Here is a 13,662-nt window from a genome sequence, read left to right as displayed (position 1 = left end):
TAGTGTGTCGAAAGCTCTCAGCCATGTAAACCTCAATCTTTTCAGAATCTAATGAGTTTTGAGATGTGGCAATAAGAAGCATACGAGCTGAGGTATAAACACCTACTTTGCAATTCCACAAGATCTACTAAGGCACTGTGAATCTTGTAAAGTTCTACACTGACGTCTCTGTGCGGTAGAGATCCACTCCAATGTAATCTGCAGACGGCACGACTTCTTTTCTATGCATGTTGGTTTTCAGACATAAGACGAGAAAAATATACAAGCAGAATTAAAGCTTGGTTTTCCCCGTCGCACACGATTACCGTCAAGTCTTAAGACGAGCTGATCAAATTGTCAAAATAATTTGAATGTCACAGAGTTTGTTCGCCCAGGGAGTCAATTACCTTAGTACCACGTCCATCAGACTTTGACAGCCATCCCTGATGACGCGATTGTCAATGTTTCCAATCCGAGGTGGTTGCGGAATTTGTGTGAGTTGAACAACTGGTCGGAAGATATGAGAAAACACAACGGAAAGCAAAGAAGTATTATACCATGTATATAGGCAATACTCTGGCCACTTTATCGCGAGGTATATTCTTTCTAAACAGAAGCAAAATAGGATCTCATATGTTAAGATAACAATTCTGACTTATTGGAGAGTAAAGTTTGTGTGTTCTTCCCCTCCGGTCTGCACGATTCGAATTGTTGCACTTCTTCGTAATCAACCATCAATATTGTACCTTGTTTTGCAATCAAATACAGCTGATAAAAGCAAACGCCAGACTGATGGCCATTATTTCTTTCATATCAACTATAGAAATCGGTAGAAATAGAAAATCCTTTCTATTTCTAAGGAGACAGAGAGAGAGAGAGAGAGAGAAAGATAGATAAACTTTGATGCTGTGGAGAGTGCCAATCCTTAACTCTGTCAGTACTTGAAGCGTCCTTTCCAAAGGTGAAGTGTATCGTATCACATTCCGTTAAATGAGATTTGTGTTGGTCGACTATCAGGTCAGTGTCAGACGTGTCGGTCGTGACCCGATGAGGCGATATCGCCAGATGAAAGAACTAATACCCCATTCCACAGAGATTTTACCCATCGGTCACTCGTCGAGGCAAGATCGTCCGATGACGATTACACCTGACCTGACCTGAGATTCATCAGACTGTGATCCGATACACTTCGTTGGGTGGCCGGAAGCAACAAACCTTGCGTCCGACGAGTGACCGATGAGAACAAATCTTTGTGAAATGGGGGTATTAGCTCAGAGCTAAAGTCCCTTCCATTAATAATCGAAGGCTCACCTGATTACCCAAATGCAAATATTTCGGCGTTTTGATGAGTTCCGATAAAATCTGAACCGACAAGCTCCACAGACTGTGAACAAAGTTTACAAAAAGTGATACCAATGCCAGAAGAGATTAGAACAGAGATTGAAGTAAGCTATGATTCATAGTTATTGAACAAATGTCTAACATCAACTTCGGACTGACTCAACACGATCCGACACTGACACGACTTGTGATCGTCGGAAACGTCATCCGGTACCGAAATAAGTCCGAACTTAATTCCTTAATGGGTATGAAGCTATAACTTATTACCCACATCTTACAGAAAACCCATTTCGATTTGCATCAACGTTCAAAGAGAAGTGAGTATCTTTATATAGCATGTCAGGAATCCCTTCCCTCCAAGTTTTGTCCATTGTGTTCACAGTTCCAAAGAGCATCGAGGTGCTGAACTTGGAGGAAATGGACCAATGGCATGCTTTACAATGATCCACATTTCTCTGTGACCACTTAATCAAATTTAATGGGGTTTTCTCCAAAATGTAGGCAAGAGGTTAAATTTTCATTTCCTGAAATAGCATTCAGGTTGTTTCATTATTTTGAAAGTTATCAAAGCGAAAGTCCGATTGTAATTTTGGGGTGACATAATGCAGTCGACCAACAAATAGCGGACTCATCAGACTGTGATACGATACAGTTCAGCAGGTATCGGGAAGAAGAAGTATAAAAAAACACAACAACTTTGCTTCCGACGGGCAGCCGATGAGCTTAAAGCCCTATGAAAGGAGGTTTAAATTTGGTATATTGAGGATCGGATAAGCCTCTGATGGTAAGTGGAATACCCCCATTTCACAGAGATATTTTCTTTTCCTCATCGGTCACTCGTCGGAAGCAAAGTTTGTTGCTGCCGGCACACATTGTATCGCATGCTTAAAGTCTGATGAAACGACTTTTGTTGGTCAACTATTACGTCAGCATCAGAAATGTCGCGCGTTATCCTCATCGGACGATCTTGCCTCATCGGATCACCGCAGGACATGTCTGATACTGACCTGACATCGTATAGTCAATCAACACAAGTCGGATTCATCAGACTGCGATCCGATACACTTCGGTTGATGGCCAGAAGTAAATAACTTTACTTCCGACTAGTGACCGATCCGAAATCATCTCTGAGGAATAGGGGTACAAGAGGGAAATAACCCCGAAAAATCCGCGATGGATTTTTTCGATTCCCATAGGCTTTTATTCAACCATTACCTAGATTTTTTTTCTACATTGGCTAGTGATGACATCCATATTCGATTCAAATCCTCTATGAGTGGGCGTTGCGGTGATGAATAAATAATTCACCCAGCATTCCACTTCGTAGGGTGGATTTCACATAATGTCATGCATAGAGACCCAGGGCTTTTTTTTGTTTGTTTGTTTGATTTATTTATTTTTTTTGCCGATCCCCTGGAAATGTAGGGTTGAGGGAAATATTTTTGTATTGTTGTATATGGGGTGCCGCCATCCCAGCCCCTTCTTCGCTAATAAAAAATGATGCAACCCAGAGAATACCGTGCAATCACTCCATCTAGCATGGAACCCATCAAAAATACCAAAGATAACCTAACGGTTCAAAAGATAACCTACGGTTATAGTCCATCATAATGTGCATCATAATGTGCAACTTAAGGTTATAGTGCAGCATAATTAGAGTACTCCAGTGAGCTGATATGGGAAATGTTCGAATGTGTGTAGGCCTACTTACAAAGCCGAAGATGAAGTTTAGGGATTCGGATGCAATGTCGGTAACCATTAGTCCAGAATCAAATGATTTTTTTTTTTTTGACAGGATGAACTTCGGCGATCGGTAAAAAAAAAGAAAAAGATTGTCTGGATAGACACTGTTAGTTATAACTGATTTTCCTTTGTCTAACGAATTTGGCGTACAAGAAAATGAAGACCATAATTATACACTCCTTTCAAATCACTTTTAATTTTCATTCTGTTTCATTTCTTTCATTCATTTGCTCTGTTCCACACTCGAACCCAACACCACGAAGGTGCTCATTACACAGACACTGGGACATTGCATAATACCAATCGGTAAAACAATAACAATAAAAATGCAAACAAATGTTTCGAAAAAAAAACCCACCATCATGAGTTGTACAGAACAGGAACCTTTGAGATAAAAAGTAGAAGTGCGGAATAGTGTTTCTCAGAATTATCCCAAATACTTGGTGACTCACTGCGTTTGTGTAAAAAAAAAATTCACTACCCCAGATTCTTCTCGTTGTTTCTCCCAAACCTTTCACATTGGTTCTTTCCTCCCCCCCCCCTCTCTGCTCTCATTTCCCTCTCACATCATATTTAAGGTAACATCGTTAAATTAGTGGATATTGCTCAAGGACAGACAGAATTCCATCTTTACAACGTTCATGGAGAAGGCAAAGAGAAGAGGACGATAAAAATACACATCGCGTATGACACAAATGCCGGTGATTACAGTTAAGTCATTTGGGTCACTACTTTAAACGACGAGTTGTTACATCTTAATGGATGCCGTGAAGCCTTCCATTACCCTTTAAGTTCTTCCTCATCATGACCGTATTAACGGCTACTTTTTCCATTCGTCGTAATTGGAGAACCGCATGATAAGAATGAGCGATAATTCTGTCCGGGAAGACGACTTCAAAGGGATGGCCGAATCGAAGCCAATTCAATTAAAGACATCTCCATCTCTCAATCACGGAACATACGGTTTCGGACTTGGTGAAGCGAGGTAGAGATGAAGGGCTTTAAGATGGGCTGGTGGTGGGGCTAAAATTCTTCGGATGTCCACGCTGAATCAACCGAAGATTATATCCATCAAATTTATCAAAGGCGACAAAAAAAAAAATAAAGAAGCAAAAGTGTAGAAAGGATTAATACAAGAACACTGCTTTAACACGGAATGACGGAAGGCTTAATACCGACGGGAATAGTTATGGTTGTGAGGAAAAGGACTAAAAGCACTTCAACTGTCTTATCCGTTGTCACTAGTAGGTGCTTTTGGGAATGGTAAAAATGTCACACCTAGATAAATGTCACACCGTGACCTTGTCACACTTTAGTAAATGAAAAGAATACAAGAACATTGTCAATATGCAAATACATAATCAACATATACATGATTATAATGTTATGTGTGCTTTTGTCTGTGTGAAGTGTTCATGTATACTGTAGTAATAATGTACTGTTGTTCTTCACAAATGTAATTGATTGAACTAGGCATAACATTTTGTCATATAAGGGAGTCTGCGCGATGCACGTAATTTCAAACTCACTTTTCTGTTCATGACTTTGCTCTCCAGAAGAAGAAGAAGAAGAAAAAAAAAAAGAACGTGCCGGAGAGAATACCGAAGAGGTCATCTTCCTTTATTAGTATGACACTAGCACTTTGGCCCTGTATCATGGCATGGGAATTATCTCGACGCCTCGTGATCGCTGAATAATTGACAAATCTCGCACTGGAATTATGAGAATAAGGAAATCACAAACGAAAGGACACCCGAGTTTCCTATATGGCCCGAAATAATGGAGAAAAATAAGACGAGACACGAAACTTAGATCTCATGACTTTCCTAAGGGTGCTCAACGATATTCATGAGTGCATGATATTTCACGACCTATTGGCGTTTCCAAGAATGTTTCTGTGCCGTTGAAAAAAAGAATATGAAAAACGACGAAGTGATGTAGGCACGTAAGTCTCTGTGTTAGTGAATGTGTGTTGGGTATCAGCAGGTTTATGAGCGCATTGTAACATGTTATTAGACAAAATGAGCAAGGCATTAAAAAGATAAACCAAGAATGATTGACTTGAACAAAGAAAGTACAGTGAAGATTAAATTTTGATTATCTTTTAAAAAATGTATGCCTGAATTCTGAGAAATATATAATACAAAAAAAAAGAGAGTGCGAGATATAGATAGAGACAAAGAGAGGGGAGTGGGTGGGGAAGAGAGGATGTGTGTGTGTTTGTGCGTGTGTGTGTGTGTTTGAGAGAGAGAGAGAGAGAGAGAGAGAGAGAGAGAGAGAGAGAGAGAGGGGTCGAAACATAGGATAAATGTTAGCACTATTCACCAATATACCGCTGGTACTTAAAGTCAAATGGAAAAAAATGAAATGCATTGCTTTATTTTTAGTAAGCTTTGCAGCATATTGCTTTCAACAAAGTAATCTCATGATCGAGTAAATTGAACAAAAACTACTCAAGAGCAAATCAGAAAAAATCTTCAGATATATATATATATATATATATATATATATATATATATATATTTATATCTTTACGCTCTCTACTTTCATTTCACGCTCCCGTTACCATTTTAGGTGGCGGCATTTGATTCATCATTTTGACAGTTCTGTGTTAATCACAGTGCAAATTACCATTGGGTTTTTTTGATAAAAAAGATAGAATTTCAAATCAAACTTAATTACTCAGTTTTTTTTCTCTTTCTTCCTCTCCCTGCTTCTCTTTATGCAAAAAAAAAAAAATATATATATATATATATATATAGGTATATTCTTGCATTACAAAACCGAGGAAAGGTCGAAGTGGTGAATTTTCCAGCAAATCTCAAAATAAGAATTCTGTGGCAACCCGGTTGATATAAGGTTTTAACACAAAATTGTCCCTATTTTTTGAACCACGTAGTCAAGTGAAAGAGTCTCCGTAGACGTAGATATTTTTTTTAGGTTGGTTTTTCTCATTTTCCTACCTATCAGGTACGTGAAAGTTTACGAACCAAGAGTCAGCAGTATAAAACACCTTTCATGAGCGCACCAAGTCGTACAGTCAGTTTGATAATACCTTCCTTCACTGTAGGCAATGTCTAAATCCCCTTTCACACTTTCACGGGTTGCATCTCGGATCGTTGCTCCGGGATCATCCGTCTTATCACCGGCATCATCGTGTAACCAAAAGGGAGGTATCTGGTGTAATTGTTGGCGTACCCTCACGTGGGAGGGGGAGGACAAGGGTTTTTTCTGAACTTGGGTTTCACACATGAAAAAAACAACAACCAACAATCCGTACTTTTCATAAAGACACCATGTACATCCGTGTAGCCTCTAAGTGCACCGGGGACACTCTTGGAATGAATAAATGAAATTTATCATAAATAAAAATCACAAATAAGTTAAATGTATCTTTTAAGTGATATTATAGAAAACGACGGATTACAATGTACATGATTCGAAGAAACAACAAATCACCAACACAACAAAATCTTTAAAAGAGGAAAGAAACTTTATATTCAAAGCAAGTCACTATCTATCAAATGAACAAAGAAAGGTTTGTCATATAAGAACCAGAATATTCTTAGCAGAAAGTCGTAGACAAGAATTTCAACCCACCTCCCCCCCCCCTTGTAAGTGCATGTGGCATTGTGTAGTTGCCTTTTCATTCAATATTTGATTCAATAACTCATAGTTTGATATCAGAAATCTGTACTTAAACAAATGGTTTGTAACGTATGTAAGGCAGGTTCCTTCTAAGGCCTAAATATACTATACCAGTATATTAATCATACTTATAAGAACCATGAAACACTGTACACGCATGTAATAAAGAAGATCCTTATTACGATCCCAATACACGCATTATTGTTCTGTAATGCATGACAAAGTGACAATTGGGGACTGCGATACCCTGTAAGTGCCATTGTGAGCTTAGATTCTCATTTTGCCACTCGACAAAGTTCTACATGCTCTCCTTTCAGAAACGTCCAGATGACTGGAGAAAGACAGATTAATTAGAAGCGATTCTTAGTTCACGTTTACCGTATTAGCCCAAAGTGTCAATAAGCTATGGAGAAAAAAATGTCAGCTTTGTTTTCCGAAGCAAAATAGTTAAAGTCCACTACGCTGGCTCGCCCAGAGCAGTGTGAATACCTCAGCGCCTTCATGCGCTGCTTGCCCCGGCGAGTGAAAGCGCAATTACGTTGTTCATCTTAATATCTTTTCCAAACAAATCGTCGAAACAAAGTAATGGGATGATATTTGGAGGTGAAGGTAGCGGTGTAGCGGCTATGTACTCTTATGGCAGATTTTGTGTCAATAGACTTTCAGCAACCTTGAAATTAATGGGCTCAGATTGTTTCAACATTAAGAGAGAGAAAAGGTAAGAATGGCAGTCAATTAAAGCAAGGGGAACTGAGAAAGGGGAGAGGCGAGAAAAAAGAGGGAATGTGGGAGAGAGAGATAAACATGTTGATAGACAGACAGATATATAGATAGATAGATAGATAGATAGATAGATAGATAGATAGATAGATAGATTAGTAGATAGATAGATAGATAGATAGATAGATAGATAGATAGATAGATAGACATGGACTAAAGAGAAGAGCGAGATAAGACAGGGCATAGATTATATCGTCTGAAATTGACGAGGAAAGAGAGAAATAAAACGTGAACAGAAAATAAGAATCAGAGGGTGGTACAGGAAAACATGATTGATATATACATAGATAGATAGATAGATGAATATATATAGATTGATAGATACATAGATAGATAGATAGATAATTAGATGGATAGACAGATAGATAGGTATAAATAGATAGGTTGACTTCTCCTGTCGACGAAGTATGTGATGAAGATCTATCTCAATGTCATAATTATAAGAATCACATTTCACAACGTTCACATCAAGATGTTTGACGTAAGCAACTACTAAAACACATCAACAACGAATCACTCAAAATGTTGTATTCATCGTGTAGTCTGTTGGTCATGTTGGTTATACACAGCGTTCTCCTGGCGCAAAGGTACATAGGCATGATACAAAATCAGTGCGTATTCATGACGGTATCACAGTATCAGTATTAGAATATGCCCATATGTCAGTGTCTGATTCTAAAGATTACATCCATTAAGTAAGCACAATAATCTACTACGATGGCATATCGCAAAGCCCTGAGGAAAGCACTTCAATGGAGAAGGTAGGTCAGCCCAATGCTATGATTATTCTCATTATTTCCTTGTGTTCGATAGTGTCTCCCGAGTAGCTGTTATGGGTCAGCATACCTAGGTAATATGCCGAGATGAGAATTTTCTTTTTTACTTGCCTACATGGTATCATTCATCTTTACACGCGGATACAAATTATGGTAGTCATTGAATGCATGCCATGGTTCAAAACAAAATTAAGAATGCACGACAACAGAAGTGAAGCAATCTACGATCTTATCATTCTCCACATTCTAAATCTCGTGTAGATAGCTTGATAACTTTCTGATTGCACAATGCAGGCGGAAAGCCGTTAAGATCTGCAGAGAAGAGGAGCAAATGGTATTAGCCACAATGAATAATGACTTTGCTCTTTTTGTCCATGTGCTCGTATAGTTTCCTTCTTTCTTTTCTTTCTTAAGGGAAAAAAAAAACCCTGGTAGCTATTAGCAACGATAAAACAAATTTATCCCCACACCATGCGTGGTACCGGCTAGGACGTAGTTCGGCTTTCAATGTTTGCTATGGAGCAAGGCGAAAAGGAAATTAATGTGAAAATCGCAGCGAAACAAAAATGTAATAAAGATGAACGTTGCAGACAAACAACCAAATTACCTGACACCGGAGATTTTTTTTGAAACTTAGATATACATTGTATATATATTTTTTTCTATCTTGGGAAATAGAGGAGAGAGAATGTGTGTGTTCACAATGTGCAGTCACGTGTGATGCTAAAGACGATGTTTTCACAAGTGGTGTATGCATCGCTAGCACTCAAACATGTTGGTTATGAACATGATAAAGTCAACATTGACACCCTCGCTGGCGTTCATACGCCATCACCTTCTTCTCTCCTCATCTCTCCCCATCTCTCTTTCTCTCTATAGTACATTCCTTCTTTCCCTCTCCTTCCCTCCCTCTATCAATCTATCTATCTATCTATCTATCTATCTATTTATCTATCTTTTTATCTTTCTATGTCTTTATCTTTCTATCTATCTTTTTATATTTCTTTCTATCTTTATCTATGTATGTATGTATGTATGTATGTGTGTATGTATCTATCTATATATATATATATATATATATATATATATATATGTATATATATATCTAATTATCTTTCTATCTATATCTATCTATCTCTCTATCTATTCATATATCTCTCTCTCTCTCTATATATATATATATATGTATATCTTTCTCTCGTTCTTCATCTATTTCTGTATCTCTTTGCTTACCCACAGCTATGCATTCAACAACAACAAAGAATGTCCAAACACACTCATGTACTACTCATCTGCTAGATTAAACGAGAAGAGAAAAAAGTGTCAAGCCAGCAAGGAGGAAGACGTAAGGAAAAGACGAGAGATTAAGAGAGAGAGAGAGAGAGAGGGTGAGAGAGAGAGAGAGAGAGAGAGAGAGAGAGAGAGAGACAGACAGACAGACATAGTGGGAGATGAGGAATAAAATGAGAGAGAGAAAAGTCTAGACACAAATAACATGAAAATAATAAACTAGGGCACTATTAAGCTACCGTCTATCAGAAACTGGATCACACGCGGCTGGATCTATATCAGCAACGTCAACCCGTAACAAGGTGTAAGTGTATTATATGATTGCCAAGACGAAGTCATATCTTTCCTCTTTCTCTTTCCTTTCTATTTGTCTCTATATGCAGTCTGGGCTTGGCTGGCAAAAGACGTGATGCCCTGGCTACGATGACCCTTATTTGCTTAACCTATTGCACTGGGCTATCCACGGGGGCGCGCACCAGACGAAATGCAATCACCAATTGCAGAACGCAAATAAAATCTTCCTGATTGATACACTACATAAAGAAAGGCTCTGGAAAATCGCAATCATATACATGTATGCATATGCCTACCTTTTCGTTTCTTTTCTTGTCTGCTGAATGTACAAAGACTATGCCTTCAACATACCCAGAGAGTGCCGTTCCATCCCTTTGCGCTAACAATCCACAACCTGGTAGTAAAATTCATTAACAAGTTCAAGTTGAATTTAATGAGAAGAATAAAATGAAAGGAACGGAATGATAAAGAGTTTTCCACATTACAGAAATAAGAAAACCATAAGAATTAGGTAACAGTGATATTTTAGTAGACGTATTAGTCGGTGAGATATGAGGCGATAATGATATTGTGACGTCATAATCTCTCATTGAGCTTTTAAAGAAACACATGAATCCCTATTCCTATTTTCCCTTGTTACGCAGCAATAACAATTATAACTTTTACAGGAGGAAAAACGTTTTTAGTTACCAACGTATTCTATCTGCTTCAGCATGATGTTTATGATACATTTGTGCGCTAACCATAAAAGAAGGTTGTATAATTACTGACGATATTACCTGAGTTGATGTGTTTAATATGGTTGTGACCATTACTCCCATGTAGTGAGATTAATTCATTAAAGTTAAAGTGAGCATAAAATGACACAGCACAAGTACGCCATTTCGTGCTGCCCTCTTCGTTGTCAGAGCCTAATGTCTGCTAAACTACTGCATTTACTATAAATGCCATTTGTTTTTGTGTTATGTTTGAATACATTTACAGTATATACATGCAGTTATTTATTTCCTTTGTCCCGAATAAAAACCCCCTGTCTTGTTAGGTAATCGCATGCATCAATATCCATTAAAGGGAATTTGATCTTAATGGGGTTTGAATTGATTAGCCCTCTTCAATGGGGTAGCTAGTAGACGGGCTATCTCCACGTTTGAGAAAGAGAGACATAATCTATCAGAGTATCTCTTGAAAAAGAACAGTGAGAATTTCCTAAATACATGTACTGCACTTGATTATGCTACATAGTTGAAATAATTCCTTCTTTTTGTTGATGAGTAATGGTTTTGCGGAACACACTACAATATGTGCATGGCCCACAAATGTATGTAAAATTAGTATTTTTTTTTTCTTTCTCTCGGTGTATCATGGTTTGATAACTACGCAAACACGGAGTACTCATCAAGAGCAGGGCACGGTATAGTTGGTGGCACATCTTTTCATTAGATAAGCATCACATATCAACCCACACCAGCATTTCCCTTAGGAGCATAATTATTTTTGTCTTCTGATTTGCAATCCCAGCTTTCGCTAGCATTTTCTTTTTCCTCCTTTTTTGTTTTCGATGGCTCAGTCAATGAGCGTAATTCGACAGAAGAATGCGTACTTTTGGCGTCAGTGAACGGATCATTATGCATGCAGTTTATCAATGCAAGATGTTTCATCATTTGACTCAGGCACATGTTTTGCATTGTTTTATGTATGAGTGTGTTTTCTATATGTTCTACATGACGTAACTGTCTACTGTGACCATCACATTTTATTGCACAGAAAGGCAATTTCAACGTCATAGTTTCCCTATTGTAGATGTTGCACTTTGCGTAAACCATCTAGCAATATATAAAAAAAAATCAGTCACGAGTACTGTATCAATCTCTTACAAAAGGCAGTTATGATTGGTCAAACAATTTGAAGATCAGAAACTATACAGGCGTGGCGACATGAAAAGTAATAGACCTTTCATTAAAGGATACCAATCTGAGGTGAATTGTGAACTTGTTTGTGTTTAGGGGTGTGCGCGCGTGTTTTGTTTGCCTGAAGCAAAATATTAAGCAAAGCATCAACTTTCTCCCATTCTATGTTTTCAACGTTAACAATGGGAGGTGTTTTTTAATTCTTTGATGACATACGTGACGAAAACACAAACACATTATCATAATCATAGGATGAAAAAACTGTTGCAATAATATTCTGTCAAGTTCAAGTTCAAGTTTGCAAAAACTTTCTTATAATGATGTTCTCATCGCATTTCACGTATAAATCGTACAAAGGAAGGCAGAACATCAAGAAAGCAAAGCTTGTGATGAGCTTCCAAACAGAAATACATTACATCACAAACACACACACACACAAAACGACAGCAACTGAAGAGTTTGTTCGCAAAACCGATAAGTCCATATTTGCCAAATGGAGACATTTGCGATTAAAGGTCAAGAAAAATAAAGACAATAATAAGAAAATTTTTGCTTCTTTTGACCATTACTTCAAAAATGTACCTTTATATGTAGTGACCAATATATTATTTAAAAGGTATTATTTTGTACTTTATGACAGAGACCGTACTTCAAAATCTTCAAAAATGGACTTATTTTGCGAACAAACTCTTCAACTGTGAACAAGTAATAGTTCCCAGCATATTCTGTCATGAATCATTACATCCATGCAATATAACTTTTCTTACATTTTGGCATCAATTTCTAATAATAGATATTAATTATTATCAGTTATTAATTACAATATTTTGTTTGTGAATACATATCTCCCGGCTGCTTACGATTTTATAAAAGAACTGTGCTTATCTCGTTGTCGCGTTTTATGTTTAAATTTGAAATAAACCGTGGCTAATGACATGTCGTATTTAGGAAGGTGTGGTCTGTTGATTTATAAATTACAAAGACATGGAATGAATGGCCCGATGTTATCAGGTTTTGTGCATGGGTAACAATGCACATTATGCAGAATGCCACCTTAGGCAACTTGGGAATGGAGGGGGCCTCGTCGCGGAGAAAACTAAATTTGAGCCACACACACAACAAAAATGATAATGAATAAAAAAATCATGAGATAAGACCAGTGAAATCGAGATCAAGACCATCACTAAAACAACGAAAAACAAAAATGTAAAAGTGAAAGACTTCACAATGCATCACATCAAATTTAAATTTGATGATACATTTCAGACAGGGAACTTCAACACATATTCCGCTTGAGGGATCAATACATATTGTATCAGAATACATGTGTCGAGTTAAATAACGACTTTGAATACAGACCTGAACATCAGCCGAGAGTACGCACCCATGCTAACTATTGGAAATGACAACTAAAATCAGATCCTGCCATTTACAGTTAGTTACAATAGCGTGGAAATTAAGTTTGTAAACATATTGATTGGAGTACATACGGTTCAGTATATAATACCAAGTCATTATGATTAGATATGACTGTTCCATAGGACTTAATAATACACCATGATCCAATATCACTCGCAGTCTTATACGTGCTTTGTGCGAACAAATTTACAAACGATATTACGTGATTCTTGTCTCCAAAGTTCCATACTGTTCTTCATGTTGAGAATTTGATGGCTCGTTCACACGTTTGATTGACATTGTTTTATTACGCTCTCATGTCTAATATCATAAGTAATAGATAATGACACGTCTTAAAAACAACAACAGCTGAACACGGCAAACTATCGCAGAATCTCAGAGAAAAAGAAAGAAAGCAAAGTTAAAATTTTTATCTCGGCACTGAACAGGACTATGCATAAAGGCCATGTCAGAGAGATTGACGGATGCGTCGAAGAAAGCGACTT

The sequence above is a fragment of the Diadema antillarum genome, unplaced genomic scaffold (genome assembly GCF_040938485.1).
Source record: "Diadema antillarum isolate AM-2024a unplaced genomic scaffold, OU_Dant_1.0 seq00000460_RagTag, whole genome shotgun sequence".
Lineage (NCBI taxonomy): Eukaryota > Metazoa > Echinodermata > Echinoidea > Diadematoida > Diadematidae > Diadema > Diadema antillarum.
Note: the sequence above shows the minus strand (reverse complement) of the source record.